The following is a 13,993-nucleotide window of genomic DNA, read 5'->3' on the forward strand; positions in this document are numbered from 1 at the left end:
GTGCCATTTATCTGGGTAAATGAGTATAAAACTGAAGAGCAGAAAAATCATAGAGTAAAAGACAGATGGCCTGGATTTTCATCCTCACTAATTGTTTGAAGAAATATTAATTACATATAAAAGGAGAGTTTCTGTAGGGAATTCAGGAGTTTTCTCAGTCAGGTAATTGCTATTTCACTTAATTATTCAGAAATCTCTTCAAGATTTATTTATTACATTTCTCCCATGGGGTTTGAGTTGACACAGAAAGGAATGCATTAGACATATTATGGCAGTCAGAGTCCAACAAAAAAGATACTTAGACAGCTGAAGAGATTTGGTAATGACATTTTATTATAATTTTATATTTATCAGAAAATTAAGTATAGTATAAGAATCCCCAAAACTCTACATCATAAAAATGGTGCTTTAGTTTGGCAGGCAAAGGTAAGCTCTGTTTTGACAAATAGTGAGAATATAGTATAGTGATATAAAGACATTTTTCCCTAGCAGCATTAGGAAAAAATACTCAATTGGAAGTTTAAAAATGTATAATTTATCATAGAAACTAAAAGGTACTAGATAGTGTCTGAGAAGTCAGTGTAAAATCCCAAGGAAAGCAGGTATGTTCCTTGGAAGAGACTTGCCTTACCACAGGTAAACTGATTATTCCTTGAACTCAGTTCTTGACTTCTAACAAAGTCCTCTTTAAAAACTTATGACAAAAAATTTAAGTCCCTGAAAACAGAAATTGAAGAAGATGTCAGAAAATGGAAAGATCTCCCATGCTCATGGAGAGGCAGGATTAACATAGTAAAAATAGCGATCTTACCAAAAGCAATCTACAGATTCAATGCAATCGCCATCAAATTACCAACACAATTCTTCACAGATCTGAAAAGAATAATACTCAACTTCATATGGAAAAACAAAAAACCCACAATAGCCAAAAGAATTCTCTACAATAAAACAACCTCTGGAGGCATCACGATCCCCAACCTCAAGCTCTACTACAGAGCTACAGTAGTAAAAACAGCTTGGTACTGGGATAAAAACTGACATGTGGACCAATGGAATCGAATTGAAGACCCTGACATTAACCCGCACACCTATGAACATATAATTTTTGACAAAGAAGCCAAAAATGTACAATGGAAAAAAGAAAGCATCTTCAACAAATGGTGCTGGCATAACTGGATGTCAATAAATAGAAGGCTGCAAAAGATCCATATCTGTCACCATGCACAAAACTTAAGTCCACTTGGATCAAAGACCTCAACATAAATCCAGTTACTCTGAAATTGATAGAAGAGAAAGTAGGAAGTAGTCTTGAATTCATTGGCACCTGAGATCACTTTCTAAATATAACACCAGTAGCACAGACACTGAGAGAAACAATCCATCAGTGGGACCTGTTGAAACTGAGAAGCTTTTGTAGAGCAAAGGACATAGTCAATAAGACAAAGCAACAGCCTACAGAATGGGAAAAGGTCTTCACCAAGCTCACATCTGACAGAGGGCTGATATCCAGAATATATAAAGAACTCCAGAAATTAGACATCAAAATGCCCAACAGTCCAATTAAGAAATGGGCTATAGAACTAAACAGAGAATTCTCAACAGAGGAATTTCAAATGGCTGAAAGACATTGAAGGAATTACTCAACATCCCTAATTATTTGGGAAATGCAAATCAAAACAACTCTGAGATACCACCTTACACCTGTCAGAATGGCTAAGATCAAAAACACAGAAGACAGCTTATGCTGGAGAAGATGTGGAGCAAGGGGAACTCTCTTCCACTGCTGGTGGGAATGCAAGCTTGTACAGCCACTTTGGAAATCAATATGGCGCTTCCTTAGAAAATTGGGAATCCATCTCCCCCAAGACCCAGCTGTAGCACTCTTGGGCATATACCCAAGGAATGTCCAATCATACCACAAAGACATTTGCTCAGCTATGTTCATATCAGCAATGTTTGTAATAGCCAGAACCTGGAAACAACATAGATGCCCTTCAACTGAAGAATGGGTAAAGAAAATATATTGTGTACATATACACAATGGAGTACTACTCACAGAGAAAAAAAAATGACATCATGAGGTTTGCAGGGAAATGGCTGGATCTAGAAAAAAATCATCCTGAGTGAGGTAACCCAGACTCAGAAAGACAAACATGGTATGTACTCATTCAAAGTAGGATACTAGATGAAAAACAAAGATGACTAGACTCCTACACAACTCCAGGGAGGCTATCCAGAAAATGGGACCCTAGGAATGACACAGGGATCACCCAATGACAGAGAAATGGATGAGATCTACATGAACAACCTGGACGACAGTGGGAGTAATGAAGGGGAAGGTTCAAGGGAAAGAGAGCTTAGGGGAGCAGGAGATCCCAGATGCATCAAGAACAAAAAGGGAGAATAAGGAATAAAAGACCATGATAAATGAAGACCACATGAGAACAGGATTAGGCAGAGTGCTATAGAGGCCCCCAGAAATTCACAATGACACATCCACTGTAGACTACTGGCAATGGTCGAGCGAAAGCCTGATCTGACCTAGTCTGATGATCAGATGGCCAAACACCCTGACTGTTGTGCTGGAACTCTCATCCAATAACTGATGGAAGTGGATGCAGAGATCCTTGGCCAGGCCCCAGGTGGAGCTCCAGGAGTCCAATTGTCAAGAAAGACGAGGGACTGTAAGAGTGTGAATTGTTGAGACCAAGATTGGAAAAGTACAGGGACAAATAGCTAAACGAATGGAAGCACATGAATTATGAACCAAAGGCTGTGGGGCCCCCAGCTGGATCAGGCCCCCTGGAAAAGTGAGACAAGTGAATAGCTTGAAATGTTTGGGAGGCACCCAGGCTGTCGGACCAGGACCTGTCCTTAGTGTATGAGCTGGCTGTTTGGAACCTTGGGCTTACCTAGGGTTCTTTGCCCAGCCTGGAAGGAGGGGACTAGACCTGCCTGTACTGAATCCACCAGGTTGAATTGAATCTCCAGTGGAGTCTTGGCCCTGGAGAAGATGGGAATGGAGGGGAAGGGCTGGGGGAAGATGCAGAGCGGGGACGAGAAGGGGGAAGACAGGGGTACACATGGCTGATGTGTAAAATTAAAACACAAATATAATAAATTTAAAAAAGGAAAAAAAAGTTAAATTCCAATAAATTCTGAGCAAAGATGTGACCTCTGTATCTAGAAACTCTCTGAACCCTGACCTGCAATAAACCACCCAGCAAGAAACCAAAAAAAAAAAAAAAAACCAAAACAAAACAAAACAAAAAACAAAAAAACAACTTAGGACACTTGAGTAACTATAGGATATTAGTGAGCCATTTTGTCATTTCCTCAAGAACTGAATGTGAGGATGGCTGCTTATTTCTGCAGGTCAGCCTGTTGTCCCATTTCTTGCTTTCCTCCCTGTTTCACTTCATTTTCCCTGTCAGAGGAAGTGACCCAGGGACTTCTCTTAGTTGTGGAACTGACAGCTCTTCCTCAGTAGGCTGTCTGTCAGTTGCCTCTTAAAGGTCATGTTTAACTTTAGACATTGGTAGGGATAGGAAATGCTTTCTCATGGGCGTGACACAGCCATTGCTAGCAGGAAAGCACAGCAGCTGTGTCTACTTAAACATGGTGTGCAGAAGATTGGCGCTCTGTACAGTCATCATTGAGGATGGGATGGGGCTCTTGTTGCCTCACTCTTCCTTGCTGAACTACTGGTTACCAATGGATATTGTGGCAAGAGTTGGGGTGGGGTCAGCAATTGTGCTCAGTTGAGCATTTACTGGGAGATCACCAGGCCCTAAGGGAGTTACAAAACCATGGGTCAAAGTAGACTGGGTTGGTTGAAATCAGTAAGGTCACAAAACAAACCTAGAAGACATGAACATGGAAAAGGGACTTTCAGTAAGTGAGGAGGTAAATTAAGACAGAAGGCATATGGTCAGAGTAAGCAGGATGAAATATTATTTACATATATATATAAAACTGTTAATGACTAATTTGATAATAAAAAACAAAAAAAAGAAAAAAAAATTATTTCATGCTGTTCTGATACTAAATTATATGGTTCTCTCCTTTGATCATCCTTTAAATCATAAACAGTCAGTCATTAATATTGATTGCAGCAGGTTCAGAACTCAGGGGTAAAAACCCAAACAAAATTATACTCTGTAACTGGAAGAGTCTGTAACTATATACTAAGAGTTGTTTTCCATAATATATAATACGTATGTACTTAAAATACACCTTTAAGAATCATGATGAAGCAAATACATTGCAGAATGTTTTACAGGTACACAAATTGCCATCCACCTGGGTTTTCAAAAATATGGATAACAATAACAATAACATTTTCTACTATGGAGCATCAAATAGTTAAAATATCTCTATAAGCTTTTAAAATCTGAAAAAGCTTAAAATTTAAAATTATTTTCTTGGTGTTAAAGATTCTAAGTTTACTCTTTATTCTGAATTGGAATTACAATACCAACTCTACATTTAAGATAAAGTTTAATTTTATAGATTAATCATGCATGGTAAATTATTTCACTAACACATGAAGAAAACAGAAGAGTAAACCTAGTCCATCTAAATTGATGGTGAAAAATAAAAACCTAATCATTAGGTAATATAAAGTAGATAATCATTCTGTGGGTTGTAAATGATGCAAATACATACCTCTAAGGATATACAGCACTTCTCAGGCCAATTAAAAAGCCATCTAACTACTGAGTTCTTCTTGGGAATATTGCAGTATCATAATGGCAGATCCTTGACCCAACTTAAAACACCCTGTGTCAGACACCATGGCTTCTTCACTCAGTCTTATTCAGTTGGTTACATGATGCATAACCACAACTCAACACAACCAGAGAACTAACATTAATCTAGTCTGTTGTCTCCCAGTCCATATAACTTCCTGATATATGGTTTTTCCAACACACACACACACACACACACACACACACACACACACACACACACACACACATTTAATATGGACTCATGTAGCACAGTTTGGGTACAACATGGCTTCCTCTTGATGGTTTCTCAAGATATCCACATCTCTATTAGCTACTAGAAATTGCCTCTGCATCCTTAGTAGTTATAATCCATGGATGGGTAGGTTCTTCATTTCAAGAATTTGCTGATCAAGAGGTTTACAAATGGAATAATGCAATATGTATATTTTAGAGGATCAATAATCTTTCTTGAAAATATTATCTTTTGATAGTGTTGAGTCAACATTGGAGTATATATTGTACATACTTTCTGTGATCTCTACTGAACTCCACTGATCTAAGCCTTCTCCCCAGTGATGTCACATTATTATCATTATAGGGCAGTGTGATTTCCTGGATGTTTATCCAAATTATTTTGTATGCTTCCTTTGTTTCTTTTTACTTCCCAATTATATTTTATTTTGTCAATGAACCATTTTGTTTTTTAATTATTGAAGGATAGCTGTGTTGTTTAAAGGTTTTGTTTATTATACATAAAACTCATGTCCAGGGTCTGGTATGAATATGTTTCTGTGTTTCTCTAATGGATATCCAGAGTGTGATCTTAGCTGATTACAATGGTGTGTTCATGTTTAAGAAACTAATTGTTCCCAGATTTTGATGATGGATGTATTATACACACACACACACACACACACACACACACACACAACATTCTCATACGAATAGCTCCAGCAACATAGGGATATTCTAGCTGATCACATAGTAATGTTTTCATGTGATTTTAATTCATACAGCTTCAGTGGATGTTTAAGTAGATTTCACTTTCACATACAGATATGATATCTGCACAGTATTTTAAAAATGTTTATCAAGTCAAGGACTCACTATTTAGTTTAGACTAGACTTGAATGTATGATCTTTGTGCTTCAATCTTCTAAGCACCAAGATTACAGGAATGAACTCCTGAAAAGCTTCTTAGGCAAATGCAGCTTCATCTGTTAGTTTCAAACCCTAGTTAAGTTCTTTGCTTGTTTCATTTTCATATTGAGTCATAAAGATTTAAAACACACTCTGGCATGAGTTCCTGTTTGATTGTGTGTATTACAATGGTTTTCAGCCTGTCTGTAGCTTTTCTTCTCCTGCTCTTCACATGGCTTTCACAGAACAAGTGTTTAAATTTATTGAGTGTGGATTATTAACAGTTTCTTCATCAGTTTCATTTCTAGAGCAAAATCTAAATATATGCTTTTATTACCAAGCATACTTTCTACATTTACATATTTAAGAAAATAATTCTAATTATATATATTATGTTGTAATGAATAATTCTTTTGTAATTAATTTGGGCTTAATGTTTAATTTTCATGCCAAGGCTTTCCTTACTGTGGTTGATTTCTACTCATCAATCCATTTGTTGAGAATGCTATTCTTTTCTTGAAATTATATATGTGCCTTTTTGGAAATTTAGGTAGATGTATTTGAATGAGCTTGTTACTCCACAATTCATTCTCTTTACTGATTGCTTTCCTGTCCTTCTACCAATGGCATATTTTCTAATGTAGTAGAACTAGATATAGATTAGTATTGTGTAGCCTAAAATATCCTAATTTTTAATTTAGTAATGATTTCCTTTTCTTCAGCTAATATGATTTTTGTCTTTCCACACAATAATATTTTCATGTATTTTGACTAAGTCTTAAAAACATTAGCTGAGACTTAGCCAGCAAGTGACTTAAACTTGATGAGTCTGAGGTTAACTGAGATCTGGACATGCTGAGATTTGCATTATATAATCATGGACTATCTCTGTAGCTACTAATGCATCCTTTGATTTCTTTCATAAGCATTTGGAATTTTAGATTATATAGTTTAGGTGTTGGACTATCTAATTAGAACATTTTTTAATGGCAAGTGGTGGAGGTATCTGCCTATAATTCCAGAAGTTGGAAGACTAAAACATGAAGATCATATATTTGGCAGAGCCTGTTATATATGGCATGATTCTATCAACAAAAAACACAAAATAATACCTTAGAGCAAGTGAAAATTGTATCTTTTTGCTAATTTTCATATTCACAATGAAATTATAACTTATAAAATGATATTGTTATGTGTTAATCATGTATTCTGTAACCATAAACAAATTACTAGTTACTTTAGGATCACTTTAGATGATCTATTCTTCCCATAATTATCACAGCATATAGTATAATATAATTTTAAATATTCTGTTTGATTATTATTTTTAAATTACTTTTATTATTTTTTGTTAACTGTTCAGTAAAATTACTGAGTCTTGGCATCCTGCCCTTATTCTTGACATTTGGAGTTTTTCATCTTTGTTTTTCTGGAGGTAGAAACTAGGACATTTATTTTTTCCAAATGCAAAAGAAAAAAAAAAAGGAGAGAGACCAATCTAAAATCAACTGAAAAGAATCAACTTCAACTGATAATTTAAAGGGAGAAATATGCTGGTTTTTTAAATGAGTATATCAAAGAGCAATTTTGTGACCTTAATAGAGCCATGACTACTTTCTTCACTGTGTTAAAATACACAAAGCATAAACTTTTACCACTCCAAAGCATTCACTCACGCTTTTCAGTTATGTCAAGTTCATTTACATCCTTGAGCTGCCTCATCTCAAGGAACATTTTTATCTTCAACATAGAAACTCTATACCATGAAAGAGCTCTGTGTGCCACCTAGACCAGCTTCTCACAGACACTCTCCTTTCTGTCTTGTGATTTGATTACTTTATGCATGTTACAAATTTGGAATTATACCGAAGACAATTTATCAACTATGGATGTTACAATAAAATAAAAATTGTGCACACTAAGGGAAGAAGCTCCAGGTTTCAAAATGTCCCACAGTATGTTAGACAATTAATACCCTAAAGAGGACATAGTTAATATGTTAATGCATGTAGAACTATCAGGAGAGAAATGCATGATTTCTCACAATCCAGGGTGGAGATATAGTTCCGTGGTAATAAGTTACCTAGTATAGTTAAAAATCCCAATAAACACACACACACACACACACACACACACACACACACACACACACACAGAGAGAGAGAGAGAGAGAGAGAGAGAGAGAGAGAGAGAGAGAGAGAGAGAGAGAAAGACTGAGAGACCACTAAATCAAGCTACAAGAAAACAATCTAATGAGCAAATCGGGCTGTTCACAAAGTTAGATACAAAGTAGTGGATTCACATTCTCAAAGACAGTATTTCAGTCATTAGTGGTAGTAAAAAGCACAATATGGTACCCTTTCTTATCTATTAGATGGTCAGTCTTCAAGTTCACAGTAACAATGTGTATGAGGAGATGGAAAACAGGTATGTATCTTACATAGCTGATAGACCTGTAAATCAAATCAGCTTCTTTGGAAAATAGATTGGTTTTACCCTGTAGGTTACTTACTACCCCATGATTGCATCCTTGTGGTTATGTTCTAGAAAATTCTTGCTTATGTCTTATAAAAAAGAGTACGAATATATACACAATGATAGTTTTATGGAAATTCTAATGTACATCAACTGCAAGAGAAAACAGCTTGCATCACTTTTTGATTGCCCTATTAGGATAAAAATAAACAATTTTATCACTTAAATAAATATCACAACTACATAGAAATTAATATTTTATTTTAGGCGTATGTCTATTAAGTAGAATTTTACATAAACAAAAAGCTATCATTGGTTAAAAGTATTTACAGCTTTTCCAGGGAAATTGATATTGGTTCCCAGCACCTACATCAGATGGTTCATAACCACCTTTAACTCTACCTCCAAAGGACCCAATGCCTCTATTCTCCACTGGCACAAGCAATAACATGGGCACACATAGATATAAACACAAACATCTCTTTCATTAATTAAAAAATAAATCTATAAAACTAAGAAAGTAAAGCTGAGTGGCAACTTCTTGATACATTTAACTGTGATCTCAAACAGATTGTACATAGTTTTAAGAAACTCCTGTGCTGCTAATGTACAGTGGGGGCCAGGGAGAAATTGTTAATAATGATTAATTTACCAATTAATAAGTGAGAAAGAGAGAAATTATAAATAACTGGGAGAAAATTCATTTACCTGATTTAAATTAAAGAGTGGACACCTGTTTTGAAGCATCACATCTTAACTCACTCACAGGCATAATTTCATATTTTCTATAGCAGTTACAAAGCTAATTTGAATAGAAAAAGAAATGTATTAATTTTCACAAGGTAAATACTTTACTAATACTTATGTATCTATTCTATGACAACTTGCTTATTTAATATATTATTGCAGTTGCTAATAGAAGCACGTGTTCAGCTTTTTACAGTATACTGAATATACTGAGAAAGCATATATTCAATCCTGTTTCCTAAAGGCAGTTTCCATAATTTATGCATTCTTGCTCACCATTGAAACTGTTAGCACATTGAAGAAAGAATAATTTTAGCACAATGTATAGAATTCAATTTAAAATAATCAAATAGCTGTGATGTATTTTATAGACTACTTATCTTTGTAAGGAAAATTCATAAACATAAACACTTAACAGCTCAAAACTCTGTGTTTCCACATAGAAACAGCCTTTAAAAGATTATGTATTATAAAAACCAATTGTTTTGGTTCATCATGATAAATTATGTTAGAACATTTGAACAAAATGATCACATTAATTTTTCTTCCTCAGAGTTATATGTTACTTTAAAAGAAATAACGATTACTATATTTTGTAATGAGAGACAATTCTTTGTAAATTTTCCTAATTTTTCTTTGAGGATTACAATTATTTTAAGATATAAATGGCAACTTCAAGATTAGAATGAGAAACTTCTATAATTTTATGAAGCATATTCTGCACTAATCTCAAGTGGTTATGCAATATAGGATATACCACTTTCGACTTTAGCCAGAGTGCCATCTCATGGCACTGCTATCTCAATAAATGAATCTCAGTACCTGCTCTGCATCTTTAATTTCAGTTTAAAGTAGGAGAGTCATAAATCAGATTACGTTTTAGTTTTTCAAGATGTCAGAGAAAATAGTTCAGTAACTTAATTAAAAGTAAGTATATCTTTGAATTTGAGGTGTGTTTCTTGTATGCAGCAGAAAGATGGGTCCTGTTTTCATATCCATTCTGTTAGTCTGTGTCTTTTTATAGGCGAATTAAGTCCATTGATATTAAGGGATATTAATGAACAGTGATTGTTCGTTCCTGTTGTTATTTTTATTTTTTGGTGGTAGTGTGTGTGTACTTCTCTTCTTTGGGGTTTTCCTGCTGTGGTGTTATCTATTGCCTGTGTTTTCATGGGTGTATCTGCCTTCCTTAGGTTGGAATTTTCCTTCTAGTGCTTTCTGTAGGGCTGGGTTTGTGGATAAGTTTTGTATAAAGATAAGTGTAAATTAGAGAAAGATGTTACCTATTGGTTTGTTTGTTTGATTTGTTGTTGGTTTACAACAGCAATATAGACCTGTTTGTAAATAGCAAAACTTTAAGGACAGCATGGACTATGGACTAATAGCTGTGGAGCCCCCACCCCTATAGGACTGGACTAGGTCTTCTGGATACCTGAGACAGCTGTTTAGCTTGAACTGTTTGGGGGGTTCCCAGGCATGGGGATTGGGATTCATTCCTGGTGCATGGGAGGGCTTTTTGGAGCCCAATGCTAAGGGTGTGATACCTTTCACAGCCTTGGTGCAGGGGGAAGGGGCTTGGACCTGCCTCACCTGAGTGTGCCAGGCTCTGCTGACTCCCCATGAGAGATCTTGACTATCTTGACTTGGGAAATGTGGGGATGGGGGATAGTTTAGGGGGAAGGCTGGGAAGAGGGAAGAGGTGGGATCTGTGGTTGGTATGTAAAGTGAATAGAAAATTTCTTAATAGTGAAAAAAAAAAGGACAGAATAGATAAGCTAATGGCAGACAAACATTTGAGTGGAATCGAGATAGAGGTAGTAACCATCACATCAAACCTCTGCCTTGTTATTTATACCTCATTATTAATTAACTGTAAACCCTGGAGAAGGACCCATCTGGCTCATCTCTGTTCTCTCATGTAAAATCATGATAATGCTATATTCTCTAACATAATTTGGACTTATTATATTGAAATTATTCAAGAAAAACATTTTGCACATTAATGTTATATAAATACTGGAGGATAATGTCAGGTGAACAGTTTTTGGGGAAGTAATATAGAGAAAATAATAATTGGCTTGCTATACACAAGATCTTAGGCATCATCTGATGTTAGAGCAATTACTTCTTAATAGTAATTCCTATTAATATTAATAGGAAATTACTTAGGCTGTGAAAGCTGTTTTGAAATTTCTTTCTGGAAGGTGATTTGATTACATAGTTTTATTATTTATTCATTTATTTTGGTGTGTTGGACTAGTATATGTAATTGTTATTTATTTCAATATAATATTATTTTTGAAGTTAACAAACCTTAGTTTTGTCTGTAGACTCACTATCTTTATTTTTCACTTTATTATCTATAAGACTTGAAAATAAATCAAGAAATATTAATATTTTATTATTTATGCATAAGGTTTAATATTTCTTGGTTTTAGTGGTTGTAAATGGCAATATTTATACATCAAATAGTTTGAGTAATTTTGTACTGAGTTCTCGGTTATTTGTAAGCTAAGCTATACAACAGGAAACCATTGCTTTGAATAAACATGTTTAGGCTCTTCCCACCTGCCACATATAGGACCGTGGCTCATCACTAGGCTTACTGGGTGTGTGTGATTGGCCAGTCATCTTACAGCTTGGCTAGGCTCAGCAGAGAACGGCCCAGCGAGTGGTGTCCGAAGCCTCTCTGTGTCACTGCTGAGCCTGCGGCCAGGTCGGTAGAGACCGTTGCCTAGGAAGCAGTTATTTTTATTTTTATTTTTTTTAGAGTTGTATATATAGAATCCTCGATTCCTCCATGAACAATTGGACCTAAGGGAGAAGCTAATGATTAAAGCTCAACTTGGGGAATTTATCCCATTCATAATGATGATATTAATTATGATGAATTAGTGCTAATGATGCAGTGAGTATGCAGAGGAAAACTTTTGAGAAACAATGAAGTTACAATAAAGTATAAGGACGAAGATGAAGATCTTATAACAGTTTTTGATAGTTCTGACCTTTCCTTTGAAGTTCAGTGTAGCAGAACACTGAAGCTGACATTGTTCATGGCCAACCAAGATCCCTTGAATCAAGTCAGGTGACATATCTTCAGTGAGAACTGATAGAACTTCAAAATAATGTGAATCGCTTAGTGGATAGCTTAGAGCCGCCTGGACAACCAAGACCTTCTACAGGTATTCCTGTAAACGATACTGTGGATGGTAGGGAAGAAGCCTGATGCTTCTAATTCTGGAAAATAGTCTAAAGTTATGACAGCAAGTATGTCAGCTTTTGATCCTCTGAAAAACCAAGATGAAATCATCAAAAATGTCATCTCAGCATTTGGATTAACAGATGACCAGGTTTCAGGGCCACCCATTGTTCTTATAGAAGACTGTTCAGGAACTCCTGACAGTACTGCTTCTTCCTCCCCAGCACACTCACCAGCAGTTCAGCCACAGCAACCCCCATACACAGGAGCTCAGACACAAGCAGGTCAGATGCATCAACAATAACCAGCAGCAGACTGACTATGGGTTCAGCAGCCTCAAGCTCCTCCGAAGCAGTACAGTATTCAGTATTTAGCTAGTTATAGCCAGCAGACTGTATCCCAACAACCTCAGCAATTACAAGGCTATGACCAACAACCAACTTCCCAGGCACCGGCTCCTGCCTTTTCTGGTCAGCCTCAATGGCCTACTCAACCACCACAGCAGTACCAGGAGAGTATTTACCCTCCATAGACTTATACTTCCCAAACATCTCAACCTGCTAATTATACTGTTCCCCCTGCCCTGGTGCTCAACCTGGAATGGTTCCAAGCCAACCTGGTGCTTACCAACCATGACCAGGTTTAACATCATCTCCTCCAAGTACCCCTCCTTCCAGTGGGCCCAACCCTTATGCACATAACCATCTTCCTTTTGATCAGTGATATACCCAACCTGGACCCAGTTATCAATAAGGAGGCTCTGCTACACTAATGATGGCTAATTGCTTCCTGAAAGACTACAATACTATTTTGTTTCAATTTGTACTGTGATGAAGTTCCCAGAGGATATTACAAAGCTAGGCTAAGGTTTAGCCATCACACTTGGCTATTGACCATTAGCATGGTGTACTAAAAATAGAGCCCTTTGAGAAACTGACTAGACATTATGTGTAAAATATAGCATTAATAGGTTAATAAAGATGATTGAATTTAAAAAAAAGAATAAACATGCTTAAACAAGAAATATCTTTAATGCACACATTTTTAAATTTTGGAAAAAGTCAAGATAGAGTTTGACTTTTTCCAAGTTTACTATAAATGACATATCAAAATATTGACTCATTTGATGTCTTTTCTAGATTCTCAGTTTTGCAGTTATCCCATGTATTAATGACCTGAAGAAAAAGATAGAGAAGTGTTTATATTCTGTCCATACTTCCTTGATGTTATTTTTATTGGGATTTATATAAACTATGAGACATTATATTTAATATTTGTTTTATTTGAAATAAACAGCCTCATTTGCTGAAGAATTTCAAATAAAAAATGATTGTCCAAGCCTAAGAGTTAAGAGATTTGTACATTTTTTTTCTTTTCTTTTTTTGTTTTCTGAGACAGGGTTTCTCTGTGTAGCTTTGCACCTTTTCCTGGAACTCACTTGATAGTCCAGGCTGGCCTCTGACTCAAAGAGATCCGCCTTGCTCTGCCTTCCCAGTGCTGGAATTAAAGGCATGAGCCACCACCGCCTGGCCCTATACATTTTTTTATCTATGGTTTTCAAGGGCATATTAAAATTTATACATCAAATTTTACTTTTAAAAACTGGTTTTTCAATATGAGAAAAACCTATTCTTTGTAGTATACAAACCCCTTTGACATTGTAAGGAAACAGAGAAAAATAGCATGTAGAAGTGTGTCA

The 13,993-nt window shown here is 35.9% G+C and overlaps 1 pseudogene; it reads left to right on the forward strand.

The window, feature by feature from the left end:
- The first annotated feature begins 3,870 nt into the window (after nucleotides 1–3,870).
- On the forward strand, nucleotides 3,871–13,047 carry LOC118597083 (annotated as a pseudogene).
- Nucleotides 13,048–13,993: the final 946 nt, after the last annotated feature.

Source organism: Onychomys torridus, chromosome 16, assembly GCF_903995425.1.
Source record: "Onychomys torridus chromosome 16, mOncTor1.1, whole genome shotgun sequence".
In the NCBI taxonomy this organism is placed as follows: Eukaryota; Metazoa; Chordata; class Mammalia; order Rodentia; family Cricetidae; genus Onychomys; species Onychomys torridus.